This window comes from Papaver somniferum, chromosome 1, assembly GCF_003573695.1.
Source record: "Papaver somniferum cultivar HN1 chromosome 1, ASM357369v1, whole genome shotgun sequence".
Classification (NCBI taxonomy): Eukaryota; Viridiplantae; Streptophyta; class Magnoliopsida; order Ranunculales; family Papaveraceae; genus Papaver; species Papaver somniferum.
The window spans coordinates 49,688,749-49,705,086 of NC_039358.1; the positions used below are offsets into that span (position 1 = coordinate 49,688,749).

General features: G+C 35.1%; 1 long non-coding RNA gene across 1 annotated transcript; it reads left to right on the top strand.

Moving 5' to 3' along the window:
- Positions 1 to 5,359: 5,359 nt before the first annotated feature.
- On the top strand, positions 5,360 to 10,437 carry LOC113286114. The gene is made up of 2 exons (XR_003329113.1): positions 5,360 to 6,168; positions 10,017 to 10,437. It is a non-coding gene; the product is annotated as an uncharacterized LOC113286114 (long non-coding RNA).
- Positions 10,438 to 16,338: the final 5,901 nt, after the last annotated feature.

The window sequence follows — 16,338 nt, forward strand, 5'->3', positions numbered from 1 at the left end:
GTGAAGGACGCTTGGAGAAAGTTGATGTTAAAAGAGATTGAACGGAAGATAAATATTTTGTTTGGGATCTAAGTACAAATAGTATATACATATATTTTGTTACGTAATGTCGGCTATGTTCTAATAAATATGACTTGTTTTCAAAAGGAGAAAACTATTTAAGTTGCCATTCTTGTTCTTATATTTCCCCCCACCTAATAAAAAAATCCAGGCTTGCTAATGCAGCACAATTTTTGGACCACTATAAGGCAATTTTCGAGTCACCAGACAAATATTGGGTTACTAGGCATGTTTTGTATCATAATATAAATCTTGAGTTGTGTTGACAATTATTGCTTCACAAAGACAAATTTTTGGATTGCGATGCAGATTTTTATACCACAAGACATATCTACGTTATAATGGAAAATTTTAAGATACAATGCAGTTTTTGATCACGATGCATATTTTCACTGGATGAGATTTGAGGAACGTGGCAAATTTTTGATCATTGGGAAAATCATGATCTATCTGATAAATATATCTTCACAACGTGGCTTTAAGGCCACGTGACATATTTGGGTCAGATGCAAAATTTATGTCATGGTGACTAATGTTTAGGCACAATATAATGTTGGGTTCCAGTGGAAAATTTAGGTTATGCGTAGATGTTGGGTTACGGTTCTTTTCTTTTTCTTCTTGTCATGATGATATAAATTTGGATTGTCGGACATTTACTGGATAATTGGGTAATCTTTTTGGGCCATGTGACTAATATTTAGGTTATAACCAATTGTACATTTATATTTTTTGAGCGCGGTTCATATATTCCATCATGAAGATGGGAAGATTTTGGGCCACCTACAATGGAATTTTTTTTGCTCATGATGCAAAACTTTGTTTGCGGGACAATAGGTTGAGGTGCAATATTACATTACGGTGTAGATTTTAATTCACAATGCGACTTTTAGATCACAGTGCCATTTTTCATATCACATGATATTTTTGGGATATCACTCATCAAACAAATTTTTCCCCAACCAGGTAAACTTCGTGCGTCCAGAAAATATAAAGTTTGGGACACAATGACAAATTCAAGGCCTCAATGCAAATTTGGTGAAAATTTTCCAACATGGGACGACGCCGGAATTTTAGAATGAAGTTTTTTTTTTGTGTGTGTTTGGAAGATCACTGTTGGTTTGATGGGAAAATCTGAGGATAAATGAGATTCCACAAGGTTAAGAACAGAACGGGAAAAAGGCAAGACACTGGTGATGCATCTTCAATAAGGGAAGCCATATTTACCATAATGACAGGCATGATTCAAAATTTTACATTTAACAATATTATCACCACAAACTTACACATCACATCTACTTGGAAAAATACTAAAAACTTTCATTGTAATTTTCAAGTTAAACCTTATTATACACAATAAAAGGATAGTTTTTAAGAGTTCTTCCCACCTAGTCGATCAACTAACGACGTTGAAAAATGCTAGCATTCCCTTTCATACCAAATATTTACACAAACATATTGAATAGAATCTAGTAAAGGAAGTGACCTTACATGGAGAACTAATGACTAAGTATCAAAATATTCAACATAAACAGGTATAACCAAATTCACTGTAGCTTTTTTAAGTTTTTCTTTCAAATCTTCGCCAGGGATGTTATAACAACCACATTTATGTTTCTGCAAATTATCTTCGAAATCTTTCATAAAAGCTTCAATTTTGCCTCTTGTAAGAGCACTTACAACTTCTTTCTTAGTATTACACTCTCTCTTCGGTTCTGCTTCATTTTCTAGTAACTTCACGATAGGTCCCCAAGCCTGTCTCTGATACATATATGTTGATTCTTCGGCTACAATTATGTATTTATTCTTCAATAATTGTTCTCCTAATATGTTTCCTAGTTATGAATTTTTACTTCTCATGTAAATATACCAGTAAGTGTTCATCGAGAATACGTGAGGCAACACTCTGTCTTTGTAACGAGATTTCTTAAATTCTATATTCCTCTCTAGAGATTCCATGACATTAGAAATTGCATCTTGTAGCAAATTTTAATCATAATCTGGTTTTGATAAGAAACTCGCTTTCCACATTTGTTCAATTCGCAAGACTTTTGCCATCGATGTTTGATATGATCAGATGAAAGGTATTTTAGATAATTTATTGTATACATGTAAATAAGTTACCAAGTTGGTGTCATTTTTGCAAAACATCTCAAGATCGACCACAATTGCTCCGAGGAGCAACTAACTTAACGTCTTATACTACATCTAACCAAACCTTGCACTTAATTTACTGCTGCAAATGGAACCTTTCTTCCATAACATTATAGATAGAATTAAAAAAAAAAAAAAAGGAAAAACTCGATAACACATTCTTGTTATCTTAATTATGCATCTACAATGAACATCAATATTAACTTAATTATCAAGACATATCTCTTGTATTAAAAACACAATGTCTACTTCTCATGTAAATATACCATTAAGTGTTCGTAGAGAATACACGTGGGAGAACTCTATCTATGTAGCAATATTTGTTAAATTTTATATTCCTCACCAGAGATTCCATGACATTAGAAATTGCATCTTGTAGCAAATTTTCATCAGAATCTGGTTTTGATAAGAAACTCGCTTTCCACATTTGTTCAATTCGCAGGACTTTTGCTATGGATGTTTGGTATTGATCGGCTGAAAGGTATTTTAGATAATTTATTGTATACAAGTAAATAAGTTACCAAGTTGGTGTCATTTTTGCAAAACATCTCAAGATCGACCACAATTGCTCCGAGGAGCAACTAACTTAACATCCTATACTACATCTAACCAAACCTTGCACTTAATTTACTGCTGCAAATGGAGCCTTTCTTCCATAACATCATAAATAGAATTAAAAAAAAAAAAGAAGGAAAAACTCGATAATGCATTCTTGTTATCTTAATTATGTATCTACAATGAGCATCAATACTAACTTAATTATCAAGACTATCTCTTGTATTAAAAACACAATGTCTATATATAAATATAAGTTTAAAATATTATTGAAAAGAGAAAATTTCAAAACAATGCACTAAAACAAGAACAAATATTCTTCAAAAATTAAAATAAAAAATAATATTGCAACAAGTAGCAAATGCAAAAGCCAAAACAAAACCTAACAAAATAGTACAAATGCAAACTTCCACAAAGGTAAGACATAATCCCAAACAAACTACTGAAACCAATACCCTATTTATTCTTTGCTGACCTGTTTTCCCTCTAACTAGATTTTGATTACTTGATTACTTGACTAAGATACCTCTGCAAAACGATGAGAAGTAGTAATTTGAAGAGAGATTTATGCAGATTAATGATTTGTTGCCAAAGCGTCTCTGACTTTCTTGCAAAACTGCACCCAAGTATGTGACAATTTTTATGTTAAGACATTGTTAGTCTAATCTTCGTTTTTATTTTTATTAAAATAAAGTTATCCAGAAATCCCAATGCATTGTGATATCATGGGTATTACATTAGATTTTCACTATTCAATCCTTAAAAAAATATCTTTGATCGAATATACCTTAAATGAATTGTAAGAAATTTTCTTTTTCCTTTATCTATAAAAAGACAAGAAAAATGAAAAAAAAAGAGAACAAAACCCTAAATTTAAAAAATAAGAATAATGTAAGAAGTCTAACTTATTCAGTCGAATGCGGAAACCATCAATGGTATCACGATATCTTCTTGTAAATTTAGAACATTCACTCAGAGGTTTGGTCGAATAACTTTTAAAGAGACATTTTCAATCTCTCTAAAAATAGAATGTTTGGAAAGGTGAGTTGATTCAAGAATTACCTTTCATAATCGTAAGCATTTTCGGTTAGGGATAATAAATTTACTATCTTTTCTATACCTACACAAATCCAATGTAATGGAATTCCAACTATTTTCCATGTTTTATATAGTACAACATTTAACACGCACGAGCATGAATGTTTTCAGATATGTATCATGTTACTGAAGCATATGTTTTTATGAACATTTTTTCATAACCATGAAAAACATGAGACTACTATAACCGAAATGCATATTGTATCTTTCACATCATTCAAGTATCCAACTTTACCCATTTGTGGTTTAATGTTTCTATAGACAAATTGTTCATCTAAAAATCTCAAAACCATTTTTATTTATGGTATTCCATTTTAAATTTAAATGTTTTCACTTTCGTATGTTAAGTTTACAATAAATAAAGACTTGTAAAAACAAATATAAAAATGAAACAAGTCAAGTTTGTAGTTACTAACCTCATTCTGAAGGATGATGTCTTTGTTGCCTTCAATACGTCTTCAAATCTTCGTGAGTAACTAGATCAAATCTCAATATTTTTATTTTTTCTGGTCTAACATAAGAAGTTGACTTTAGTTGACCTATCAAGTGACACGAGTTTTGGAACTAAATTTAACAACCGAACTTTATATACCAACGTTTGATGGGTTCAACCAAGCAGTGCTCTAACAGTATGAAGCTTTAAATGTCAGCAGAGAGCGCTAGGAGGAAGATGTGTATGTTGCAAGAGATTTTGAGAAGATAAAGATTTTCTCCGGGATATGTTTAAGCGCAACTAGTTTATACATATATTTTTTTACGAAATGTCGATTATATTATAACATATATGACTTGATTTAAAAAAAAAACTTAGTTAAATGCAATTTTTTTTAATAGTTGCCACTTAACAAAAATATCCTGGCCCCACCACTGCATGACAATTTTTTGACCACTACAAAGTAATTTTCGAGTCACAAAACTATAAATTTGGGGTTGTGCTGATAATTTTGCTTCACAAAGATAAATATTCGCGTTAGGAAGCAGATTATTATGTTAGGAGACAAATTCGAGTTACAATGACAAATTTTAGGCTAATGCAAGTTTTTAGGCTTGACAAATATTTTCACAAAATGAAATTTAAGGGACTTGGAAAATTTGGATTCACTAGGGAAATTATGGGGGCCAAGTAACAAACTTTGCGTCATAGTGTGCTTTTTTAGGATCACGAGACGTATCTTGGGTCATGGTGCAAAATTCATGTTATGGTGACTAATTTCGAGTCCTGATATATATTTTATATTCTAGTGAAATTTTTTAAATTAGGTGTAGATGTTGGGTTACTAAAAAGGTTTTTTTTCATGATAATGCAAGTTTAGCTCGCGAACCATGTTTTGGGATATTGTGCAATCGTTTTGGGGCATGTGATTGATATTCAGGTCATAGTCAATTGCAACCAAAAGAAAGAGACATTCTTGCTGCTTCTCTAGATCAGGAAAAACAAGAAAGAGCCGATCAACTTCAAACTTTGGCCAACTCAATCATGTTATGTGAACCAACCCCTTCCTCTTTCTCTGTTGCAGAACAACAACTAAGAAACAACTCTTTTGATGTCCTAGCATCCCCATCGTTTCAATCTGAAAATTTGATGCAGCAAAGAAACAAACTGTCCAAAAGAAAGAAACAACTAAAGATTTAAATCAGTCTCTTGCAGTGGAGCATCTACATCAAAATCATCTTCAAATTACTCATCTGGACCTCGAGAAGAAACAGAATATCAGAGGCCAATCTTCTCAGTTAACCTTCAAATCCCACTCCATAGACAATTATAACTATAACCCGTTCCAACACCGAATCATCACGATCCCAAAATCCAACCCAGTCAACTCCGTTTCACCTAATGAACCAAAATACCCTTCGGGGTTTGAACCAATCCCAAAAAAACAAAAATCAGTACGAACAATCTTCTGCTATTCCGGTTCCTTCGATTAGAAAATGGACCAGGAAAACCACCAAAAATCCAACTCCTCATCTCTCATTTCTTATCCTCTTTCTAGTTATGATTTAACCCTCTCTGGAAACAGAAAAATTAACAACCCTAACTCCACTAAAAAGAAGAACAAACTTGATAGTTCAAATCCCCTTCCAACTGGTAATTTGCTAGCAATTGAGACAATTGATTCTTTTATCCAAAATTTCATTCCAGGATCTTTCTCAAACCCTAACTCTGGCATCAAAAAGACCAAAATTACTAAATCCAGAAAGATGAACAAAGGTTCCAATCAGATGACAAAGGCTACTAAGGAAAGAGATAATCATGTTGTTTATGAAGGCCTATTGCTTAATCTCTCGAGTTTTTCTCACACCCAGGTTAGCAATCCTCTTAATTTCTTTTTCTTTATCTATGATTGCAATACCGATAGTTTCTTGCACCCTGTGTGTGTGTTTATGATTTGTCTACTCCTATCATCTCTTGTAAGCATGTAACAACTACTCTCTTAACACCCTGCTCATTTTTGGCTATCCCCTTGTCTCATATTTTGCAGTTCATTAAGCTAGTTTCTTGGAACTGTCAAGGCCTAGGAACTTTGGAAACTAGGAAAAATATTAAATCCATCATAGCAGAGGAAAATCCCAACATCATATTCTTATCTGAAACAAAAAATAAAAATAATTTTATGGAAAGGTCTTCCACCAATCTAGTACCACAACCATTCTTTCCTTCCCCATGTTAATTTTGCTGCTGGTGGCCTTGCCATCTGCTGGGATAATATTATTAAGTTATATATTATACACCGAGACTTAAACCAGATAGATTATCTAGTTTGGTCCCAAAAACTCAATGTTGAATGGCTCCTCACCTGTATGTACAGGTCACTACACAGTGAAAAGAAAGAGGAGTCATGGTCTCTTGTCCAAAAAATGGCCAACATAGTTAATATCCCTTGGCTTATCATTGGTGACCTCGATATTATCCTCCATGCTAGTGAAAAAAGAGGGGGAAATACCCCTAACAACACTAAAATTAGAAAATTCAGGGATACGTTCAACCACTTAGGAATGATTGACCTAGGATTCTATGGTTTTCCCTTTACTTGGTCCAATCAGAAAGAGAATGAGAAACTCATTGAAGAAAGACTGGATAGAGGGATGTCCAATCCTGCTTGGTCCTCAAATTTCCCAAATGGTCTAATTAAGCATCCCATTCCCATAAGATCTGACAATTCCCCTATAGTTTTAAATACTGAGCCCAACATTAGCAAAGGTTTCAAATCTTTCAAGTTTTTTGGGTTATATCTTGAAGAACAAAGCTGTAGAGACATAATTCAGGAGGCTTGAATGTTTGATGCTCCAGGTTCTTTTGCTTTCAAACTAACTCAAAAACTTGCTGAAGTTAGAAAAGAGATAAGCTTCTGGAACAGAAACAATTTTGGAAACATTCAGGCCAACATAAAAAATTTAAATATTGCTTTAAAATATCATCTAGCTAATGATTCTATTAAACTCAATGATCCTAGTTTTCTTAAAACTAAGTCTGATCTGGTCAAACTTTATAACTATGAAAAAGAGATGTTGAAAATCAATGGTAAGGAAAAGTTCATTGCTTTAGGAGATAAGAATACTAGTTATTTTCACCTGAGTGCTTCCATTAAACACAGAAGGAATAACATAGTTGGTATTTTTAACGAGAATTCTGAGTGGATTGAAGGAAGATAATTAATAAGCTCTTGTCTCACCTATCACTTCTCAAATCTTCTAACTACCTCTAATCCTATCATCAATGAGGACATTTTCAACCTAATCCTTACTTCCATTACTGATGCTGAAAAATACTAATTTTATGTCTCCCCCAACCATTGAGGAAATCAGGACTGCTCTATTTGGTATGCCACAAAATGCCAGTCCTGGCTCAGATGGCTTCCCTGCTTGCTTTTTTTCAAAAAAACTGGGATTTAATTAGTAAAGATATTATGCATACTGTCACATCTTTCTTCGCCAGCGGCCATATGCTAAAAAAATCAACAAAACTTTCATCTCTCTGACTAAGGTTCAACATCCTTCCTTCCCTAGCGAATATAGACCCATTGACTTATGTAACATAGTGTACAAAATAATATTTAAGGTCATTGCTAACAGAATGAAGGTCTTTATACCTAACATTATTTCATCTTATCAATATGCCTTTGTTAATCAAAGACAGATCTATGATAACATCCTTGTGGCTCATGAAATCATTCACTCTATGAGGAAAAATAAAAGAAACACTGGCTTCATGGGGATAAAGCTTGACATGGAAAAAGCTTTCGATAGAGTTGAATGGAGCTATTTTTTGGCTATCTTAGGAAAAATGGGGTTCTGCAAAGCTTGGTGCAACCTCATCTTCCAATGCATCAATACCAGCACCTCTAATATTTTGGTTAATGATAGTCCTTGCAATTCTTTCAAATCCACTAGGGGCTAATACAGGGACACCCTCTATCTCCCTATCTTTTCATTCTCTAGGACCTTATCAAATGTTGAGCAACTAGGAAAGATCTCTGGTTTTAAAATATACAAAAAAATCCCTTCCATCAGTCATCTCCTTTTCACTGATGACTTCCTGATCTTCTCAAAATCCACCATTACACAGAGCAAGAACCTTCTGGACTTGTTTACTGATTATGGCAAAACTTCCAGTCAGATGATAATTTTTCACAAATCTGGCATCTTTTTCTCCCCAAAAGTCTATGGGACCCTCACCAAAGACAATGTTAACATCCTCCATGTTAAGAAAATCTCCATGAATGACAAATACCTAGGTGCACCCATGTTCACTAATAAATCTAAAATAATATCTTTTGAAAAAGTCTCCGATAACATCGAAAATAGACTCAAGGGTTGGGGAGGGAAGAATCTGTCCTCTGCTAGTAGGAATGTGATGACAAAAACTGTGTTAGAAACCATTCATTTTTACATCATTTCCTCCTTTATTTTACCTAAAGAAATTACCAAGAGATCTACGAGTATAGTGAGGGACTACTGGTGGGGTAAGAATATGAAGAAGAAAGGCTTCTATATAAAAGCCTGAGACAATCTTAATAACGATAAAGAAAATGGGGGTAATGGTATGAAAAAATGAGACAATGGAATTTGGCATTAATTGCCAAGAATGGTTGGAGACTATTCCACCAGCCAAACTCTCTCTATGCTAAGTCTATAAATTCTAGATATTATCCCAACTCCAACTCCAATCCTTTCCACTCCACCTGTGTTGTTGGTGCTTCATGGGTCTGGAAAGGTGTCCATAAAAGCATCAAACTGATCGAAAAGCATTGCATATGGGAAGTTGGAGATGAGAGGTCCATAAACATCTGGAAATACTTATGGATTCCAGGTCAAGTGGAACCCCTTGAACCACTCCATAGACCTAGGAAAAATGTCCCAAACCTAATCAACGAATTTATCGAAAACAATCAATGGAATATCCCCTTTCTCTTAGACTATATTTCTGAAGCCAATTTCCTATATGTGCTTACTATTACTGTCCACCCCGAGAAATCTGATATCCTCAGATGGATACATAATCCTTAGGCGATATTCACTGTTAAATCTATGTATAACATCCTTGTTAATAAAAAAAACCAGTCAATTAACAAAACTGTGGTGAATTTGTGGAAAACGAACACCATTCCTAGGATTCATATCTTTGCCTAGAAACCGAAAACAAATTTGATTCCCCTAAATGCATACCTATCCTCCTTTATGTCTCACATTGACTCTCTCAACAAGCTCTGTAAGAAACACCCTAAAACCAGTAAACATCTATTTATGGAATTTAACTACACCAAAGTAGTCTGGACAAGGTGCAACATCAACCTAGAGAGAGCAACCACAAACATCAACACAACTACTGAATGGTGTGCCAATTGGTTCAAGGTTAATAACTTCCCTTCTTATTGGGATAGCTGCGCAGAAGTTTGTGTTACAATAAGTTGGTTTGTCTAAAAGACAAGATGTGAAACAACTTTTCAAGGCAAACATCCAAACCCCATGACTATGGAAAATCAGATCATAGAGCATCTGGACTACTATGCTTCCAACCATCAGAGGACAAATATTCAAAGATCCATACCTAGGTCAATGCAATAAATTGTAAATGATTATATGACCTTTTACAATTTTGCTAGTTATGATCACTGAACTCACATGAATTGGAATATGTATACAAACATCAACAGGTAACACCATTGGAAGGAAGAGCTTCTCTATCAGAGCCACTCCATAGATGAAGGGGACAGCCTAGCAGCTTTGGAAACACTACAATGGGCAAGAATTTTGAAGTGCAGTCAAATAAACATTGCTGGAAGAAACATAAGACTCACTAGGACAATGCAAAGGAAGGAAAAATCAACTTGCTGGCAAGCAAATTGCACGGTTGAAAAAAATTATGCACTTGATGGATATTTTCAGTAGTTTATTTTGTAAGGACTTCAAGTCCAAAAACTTTAAAGATATATGTAATTTAGCTAAAATGGGCTACTCTCAGCTAATGCCTAACTATTTGCTAGACAATCACCAGTTAAATGCTCTTATGTAATCGTTTTCCTTTTTTTTTTTTTAAAAAAAAGAAGATCATAGTCAATTGTAGATTTAGGCTCACGTTTTATATTTTGAATCATGGGGATGGGAAAATTTTGGTCCGCAAATGCAACACTTCGATCATTGCACAATAGGGGTTTTGAGGTGCAATATTTTGTCGAGAGGCAGATTTTGATTCACAATGCAAATTATGGTCACTGTGGCATTTTCAAACCATATGGTAATTTTTGGACCACCAAATATATATTGGGTCGTCACTTATTAAACACTTTTTTTCCGTACTAGGTAACTTTGGGTCTCTAAAACATATAAAGTTTGGAACATGAATGAAAAACTCAAAGCTTGAGTGCCAATTTTGGTAAAGTTTTCCCAACATGGGAGGAAGCCAAAAGTTTAAAATGAAGTTTTTGTTTTTGTGTTTCCAAGACCATGGCTGCGGTGACAGGAAAATCTGAAGATAAATGAAATGCCATGTGGGTTAAGAACACAACAGGGAAAGGGAAGACAATGGTAACGCATTTCCAGCAAGGGAAGCCATAAATACCATAATGACAGAGATGAATCGAAATTTTAAAAACTCGTGCTGTAATATTCAAGTTCAATCTTATTATACCGTACACGAATAATTTTTACCTTTCAGTTTCCTTAATCTCACCAGACCCATCACCAGAATCTGAGTTTCTTCCAGCTAATCGATTAATCAAGTGACAGCGTCGCAGGATGCTCACATTCCCTTTCGCACTAAACATTTGCGCTAACATAGATTGAATATAATCTGGTGAAGGACACGACCTTATATGGAGAACCAATGAGTAAGTCTCCAAATATTCAACATAAACGGGTATAACCAAATTCATTATAATTTATCTTAGTTGTTCTTTCAAATCTTCATCAGGAATGTTGTGAAAACCACTTCTATGTTTCTGCAAATTATCTTCAAAATCTTTCATAAAAGCTTTCATCTTGCCTCTTGCTAATAACTTATTTGTTATTGTTATGCGCTTTCTTCGATTCTGCTTCATTTTCTAGTAACTTTATGGTAGGTCCCCAAGCATGTTTCTGATACATATAAGCTGGTTCTTTAGCTAGGATTTTGTATTTCTTTTTTAACGTTTGTTTTCCTAATATGCTTCCTAGTTCTGAATTTCGACTTCTCATGTAAATATACCAGTAAGTGTTAATGGAGAATACGTGTGGAAGCACTCAATATTTGTAACGAGATTTCTTAAATTCTATATTCCTCTTTAGAGCTTCCATGATATTAGAAATCACATCTTGCAGCAAATTTTTATCGGAATCTGGTTTTGATAAGAATCCACCTTTCCACGTATATTCAATTCGTAAAACTTTTACCATGGATGTTTGGTATTGATCGACTGAAAGGTATTTCATATAATTTATTGTGTAACTGTGTAAGTTACAAAGTTAGTTCTATTATTTCAAATCATTTCAGGATTGACCAGAATTGCTCTAGGGAGCAACTAACTTTCTATACTTGCACATCTAAATAATTAACCCTTGCACTTATTTTACAGTTTTTACTGGAAAGTTATAATATTCATCCATATACGACCGATTTTTCCGTAACACCATAGATGGTGCAAGATTTCCATATTGAGGTGGTGGCAACTGGTAAGAGTGATTTTTAGTTATAATCGTGTCTTATTTCTGTCCCCAAAGAAAAAGTTTAAAAAATTACTAGACTATTTCAACCTGATATAGCCTAAGACTACCGATGTCAAGAATTAGGAACTTGGCTTGAGCATTGGCAATAACGCTTCCCCAGTAATGTACAACCTTGAAATCATTTATTTAGCCTCAATGGGGCATGCATATCCATGTAGCAGTGAGACACTAACTACATATACTAGGTTCAGGTAGACGGTGGACGACATTCAGTCATACAAAATAACCAAACAAATATTACAATGACTTAACAATATATGCATATATGACAAGCTTAGGAACAGATCCGTCTTGAGGAGGAGGAAGTCCGTCATGATTCCCTTCAATTTGCAGTCCAAATTCCCAAAATACCTTAGTAGATGGACAAGAATGATCACGATGAATAAATATCATTCCCTGCATTTCCATCAACAATTTCTAAGAATTCAACTTCAAGTTTCTCTAAAGATTCAAACATGTTGGTGTGACAGGCAAAGACACACAGAAGCTTGCAAGTATACAAGGCCAAGTTTATAATATAAGAGGAAAGCAGGGGAAAGTCCACAGGGAGTGGGAGCACTATAAGAGAAACCTAAGCTAACAATGGTGACAATGCAAGGCAAAACAATATGGCATACAAAGTGGCAGAAGTGAAGAACCAAAGCAGCAAGGAAAACAGGCAAGAACCAAGGCTTGGAAGCCAAGGGCAGAGGTGAGTTTGTGCACTGACTTCAGTGCACAAAAGGCTTCAAAATGCAAGAAAAAAAAGGCAAGAAAATAAACTGAACTGAAAGCACACAGAACTGAACTTGAGTGACTGAAAAAAGAAAAGGAATTGTGGCTAAGCTAAGGCTTAGATTCCACCTTGTGTCCTAATCAAATAGCATATTCCTAGGTTGAGTTGAGTCCAATGCATACAATAGAAAGGAAAGAAAAACAGCTTGCTAACAGAAATACCCCTAGTATTGACTGTCTTTTGACAGCACAATCAATCACAAGCAATCATAACACTGCTTTCTTCCCAATGCACAAGAAAAACAAGCATAAGGCATCCTATCCTAGCAATCTACCATTTGACAGTGCACCAAGGCTTCATCACAGCCTTGGCTTGTTGCTAATTAGCTCATACTACACATGTTAACAACATCAACGTTCATCACATATGATAAATTAAACACAATAATCAACATTCAAGATAAAAATCAAAACATCACAACTTTCACTGTTAACTGCAGAGATGAACTGAAATTTGGAATTGCATAAATTTTGTTTCAAGTTTCTACTGGCTAGTCCAGAGAGCATCCCCCCACACCAAACATTACAAATTTATACTCCCCCTATCAGAATTAGGGTTCCAACCCCTTTTCCCCAAAAACAGAAAATTAGGTGAAATTGATTTGCCTAATGTGTTGAGATACTCACTCCATCTCGTCGACCCACTCTCCAATTACTTCTCTTCGTTCATCTCATGCTCCAATTGTTGCTTTAACATCACTTATATCCCCAATTTCTCACCTAGGGTTTCAGTGAGAAGAAAGATGAGAAATTGGAGAAATCAGTGGTTGATAAAGAGATAGGACGTGATGGTAATGATGGGTTTAGGTGTGGTGGTGGTAGAGTGATTTGGGGAGAAGATGGTGGAGTGATTTGGGGAGAAGATGGTGGTACTGTTGCAGAGAGGGGGGGAAGATGGTGTCGATGGGGTTTGAGGAAGGGTGTGTTTGGCGATGGGTATAGGTATTAGGTACTAGGGTGTTGAGCAGGTGTAGAGGATTTTGATGTTTCGCGAAGCTGGACCGATGGATGGGAAGATGGTAGGTGGATCCAATGGCGATACGGAGGTAAGCGTGGAGCGACCGTCGGATGAAGGGATGTAGCAAAACGGACGACCCAAGATGGAGATGGGCGTTGCGATGTAAAGCGGGGGCTTCGGAGTTTGATGTGCGATGATGGAGCGACCGTAGGATGCTGAAATGCTTCGATCTGACGGCTGAAATCCGAGACGGGCTTGGATATAGAAAATGGGTTTGGGTAAGGGTTTTGGGCCTTGGGTATGCCAAGCCCATATCTTCTTTAAGAACAATTCTTCCTTCTTGAGCCCATTCCTAGCTTTTTGGTCTTGTGCGCACCATTCTTGCGGCTTCCTTGCGTAATTCCTCCCGGCTTTTCACTACTTTTCTGCTCTTTCCGCTCCGCAATTCATCCAGACTTTATTTATTACCTAAAAATGCAAAATTAAGTAAGAAAAATATTTATTCTTGAAAACAATGAAAATACAGAATATGGGATAAAATGTAGAATTAATGCAAAAGATGAGTTAAATGCCAACAAAAAGGGATAAATATATACATATTTGGCACTCATCAAATACCCCCAAACCTGAATTTTACTTGTCCTCAAGTAAAACAAAACTAAGGAAATCCTACTATACCACTGTCGCTGGTCTCTCGAATGCATTTAGCGTATGCACTAAGCCTTTTAAACCACTAAGTGTCCCTAGTGGACGAGTTGAAGTCTCGTGAAGGTTTGCTTAGAACGTACCTACAAAGTTCTAGGTCAAAATATAAGCTCAGATTCCATCAAATGTGACATGTGCAAAACAGTTTAAGCTCACAGCAAAATGGAGATGTCAATCTAGCTATCGAAGGCACAATCCTAGCACTGATAACAAAAAAAGACATGTGATAAGAGTGTAAAGTGTATCTACACATGTGTAAAGAAAGATCTGAAGTTATGACTACTAATCACCAAGAGATAGTTTCTCAGGCTAAGAACAAGGTCGAAATCTAGCTAGCTGTCCGGACTTTACGAGAATTGTGAATGAGTTGGAGGTATTTCACAATTACTCGCGTTGTACATCAATGGCATACACCCTCCTTGCTTATTACAAAAACAACAAAATGACTATTTACATGACTCTTATTTACATTGACTACTCTTTTTATTTTTGGAACAAGAGATGATGGAATTGATAAATACTTGATTTTTTTGTATTTTCTGATATTTTTTTCTTTTTTTTTTTTTTTTTTTTTTTTTTTTTTTTTTTTTTTTTTTTTTGAACAAGGAAACACTTTTGATACATATACAAAAGGAAACAAAAATTACATGACACTTTGCAAGAGGTAGCCCTTTTTGATGCACCCAGTTAAATTCGATGGTTGTCTTTCTTAATGTAACCTCCACCTTCTATCCCAACCAACCAAAGAACAAGCTAGTCAAGTTTCGTTCAGTATTCTAAAGTGATTGGCAATCGTAACTTCCTATCAAACACCTTGAAGATCGAGGCCATACATGTATTGGTAGATCGTGCGCGTGCAAATTTCTTATCACTATGTGAATTGTGCTAGAATCAGGGTGCCTAAATATCTAGACTAAGACTCCTAAAATTACATATTTGCACAAGAGTCAACATTTCAAGGTAAATGAGCTCCATTTTTATGATTTTTTTTTAATTTTTTTTTTGATTTTAATTTTTTTTTTTTTGGAATTTTTCAATTTTTTCAAAAGAAGAAGGAGTTCGTTTTCAATTATGGAAATTATCATGGTATCTACTCTATACCCCCAAACCTAAACTAAACATTGTCCTCAATGTTTCAAAATATGGAAAGAATTATAAAACAATATATGAAGAGGAACATGCTGAGTAGAGTAAAAGGAGAGAGAATACCCGATTGTACGGCGAGCTCGATTAAAACTCCGTTATTCAAGGCAAAAATCCATCATATTAGGAGTCACAATGGATGAGCACAAAATATATACAAAAGGAAATTTAACTAACACATTATCTACAAGAAAATTTGGTTTTTAATGGGATTGGACTTTTTGGAAAAAATTTGGTTTTGTTGGGAAACATTTGGTTTTGATGGGAAAACGAAAAATTTTGGTTTTTAGGGAAAGATTTGGAAAACTTTTTGGTTATTTAGGGAAAGAGTGGACCAGTTTAGTCCACATAGACTGGGTCCTCCAGGTTGGTTGTTTCAATGTCGGGTGGAAATGGCTCAAGGAATGGCTTTAATCTCTGCCCGTTGACTTTGAAAACGTTCTTGTTGGAGACATCCTCCAGCTCTACAGCTCCATGAGGAAAAACTGTGCGTACTAGGTACGGACCCTTCCATCTGGAACGCAGTTTTCCTGGAAAAAGATGTAATCGGGAGTCATACAGCAAGACTTTCTGACCAGGAGTGAAGGATTTGCGTAGAATACGCTTATCATGAAACATCTTCATCTTCTGCTTATATAACTTGGCACTATCATAAGCCTCATTTCTCAATTCTTCCAACTCGTTGAGTTGAAGTT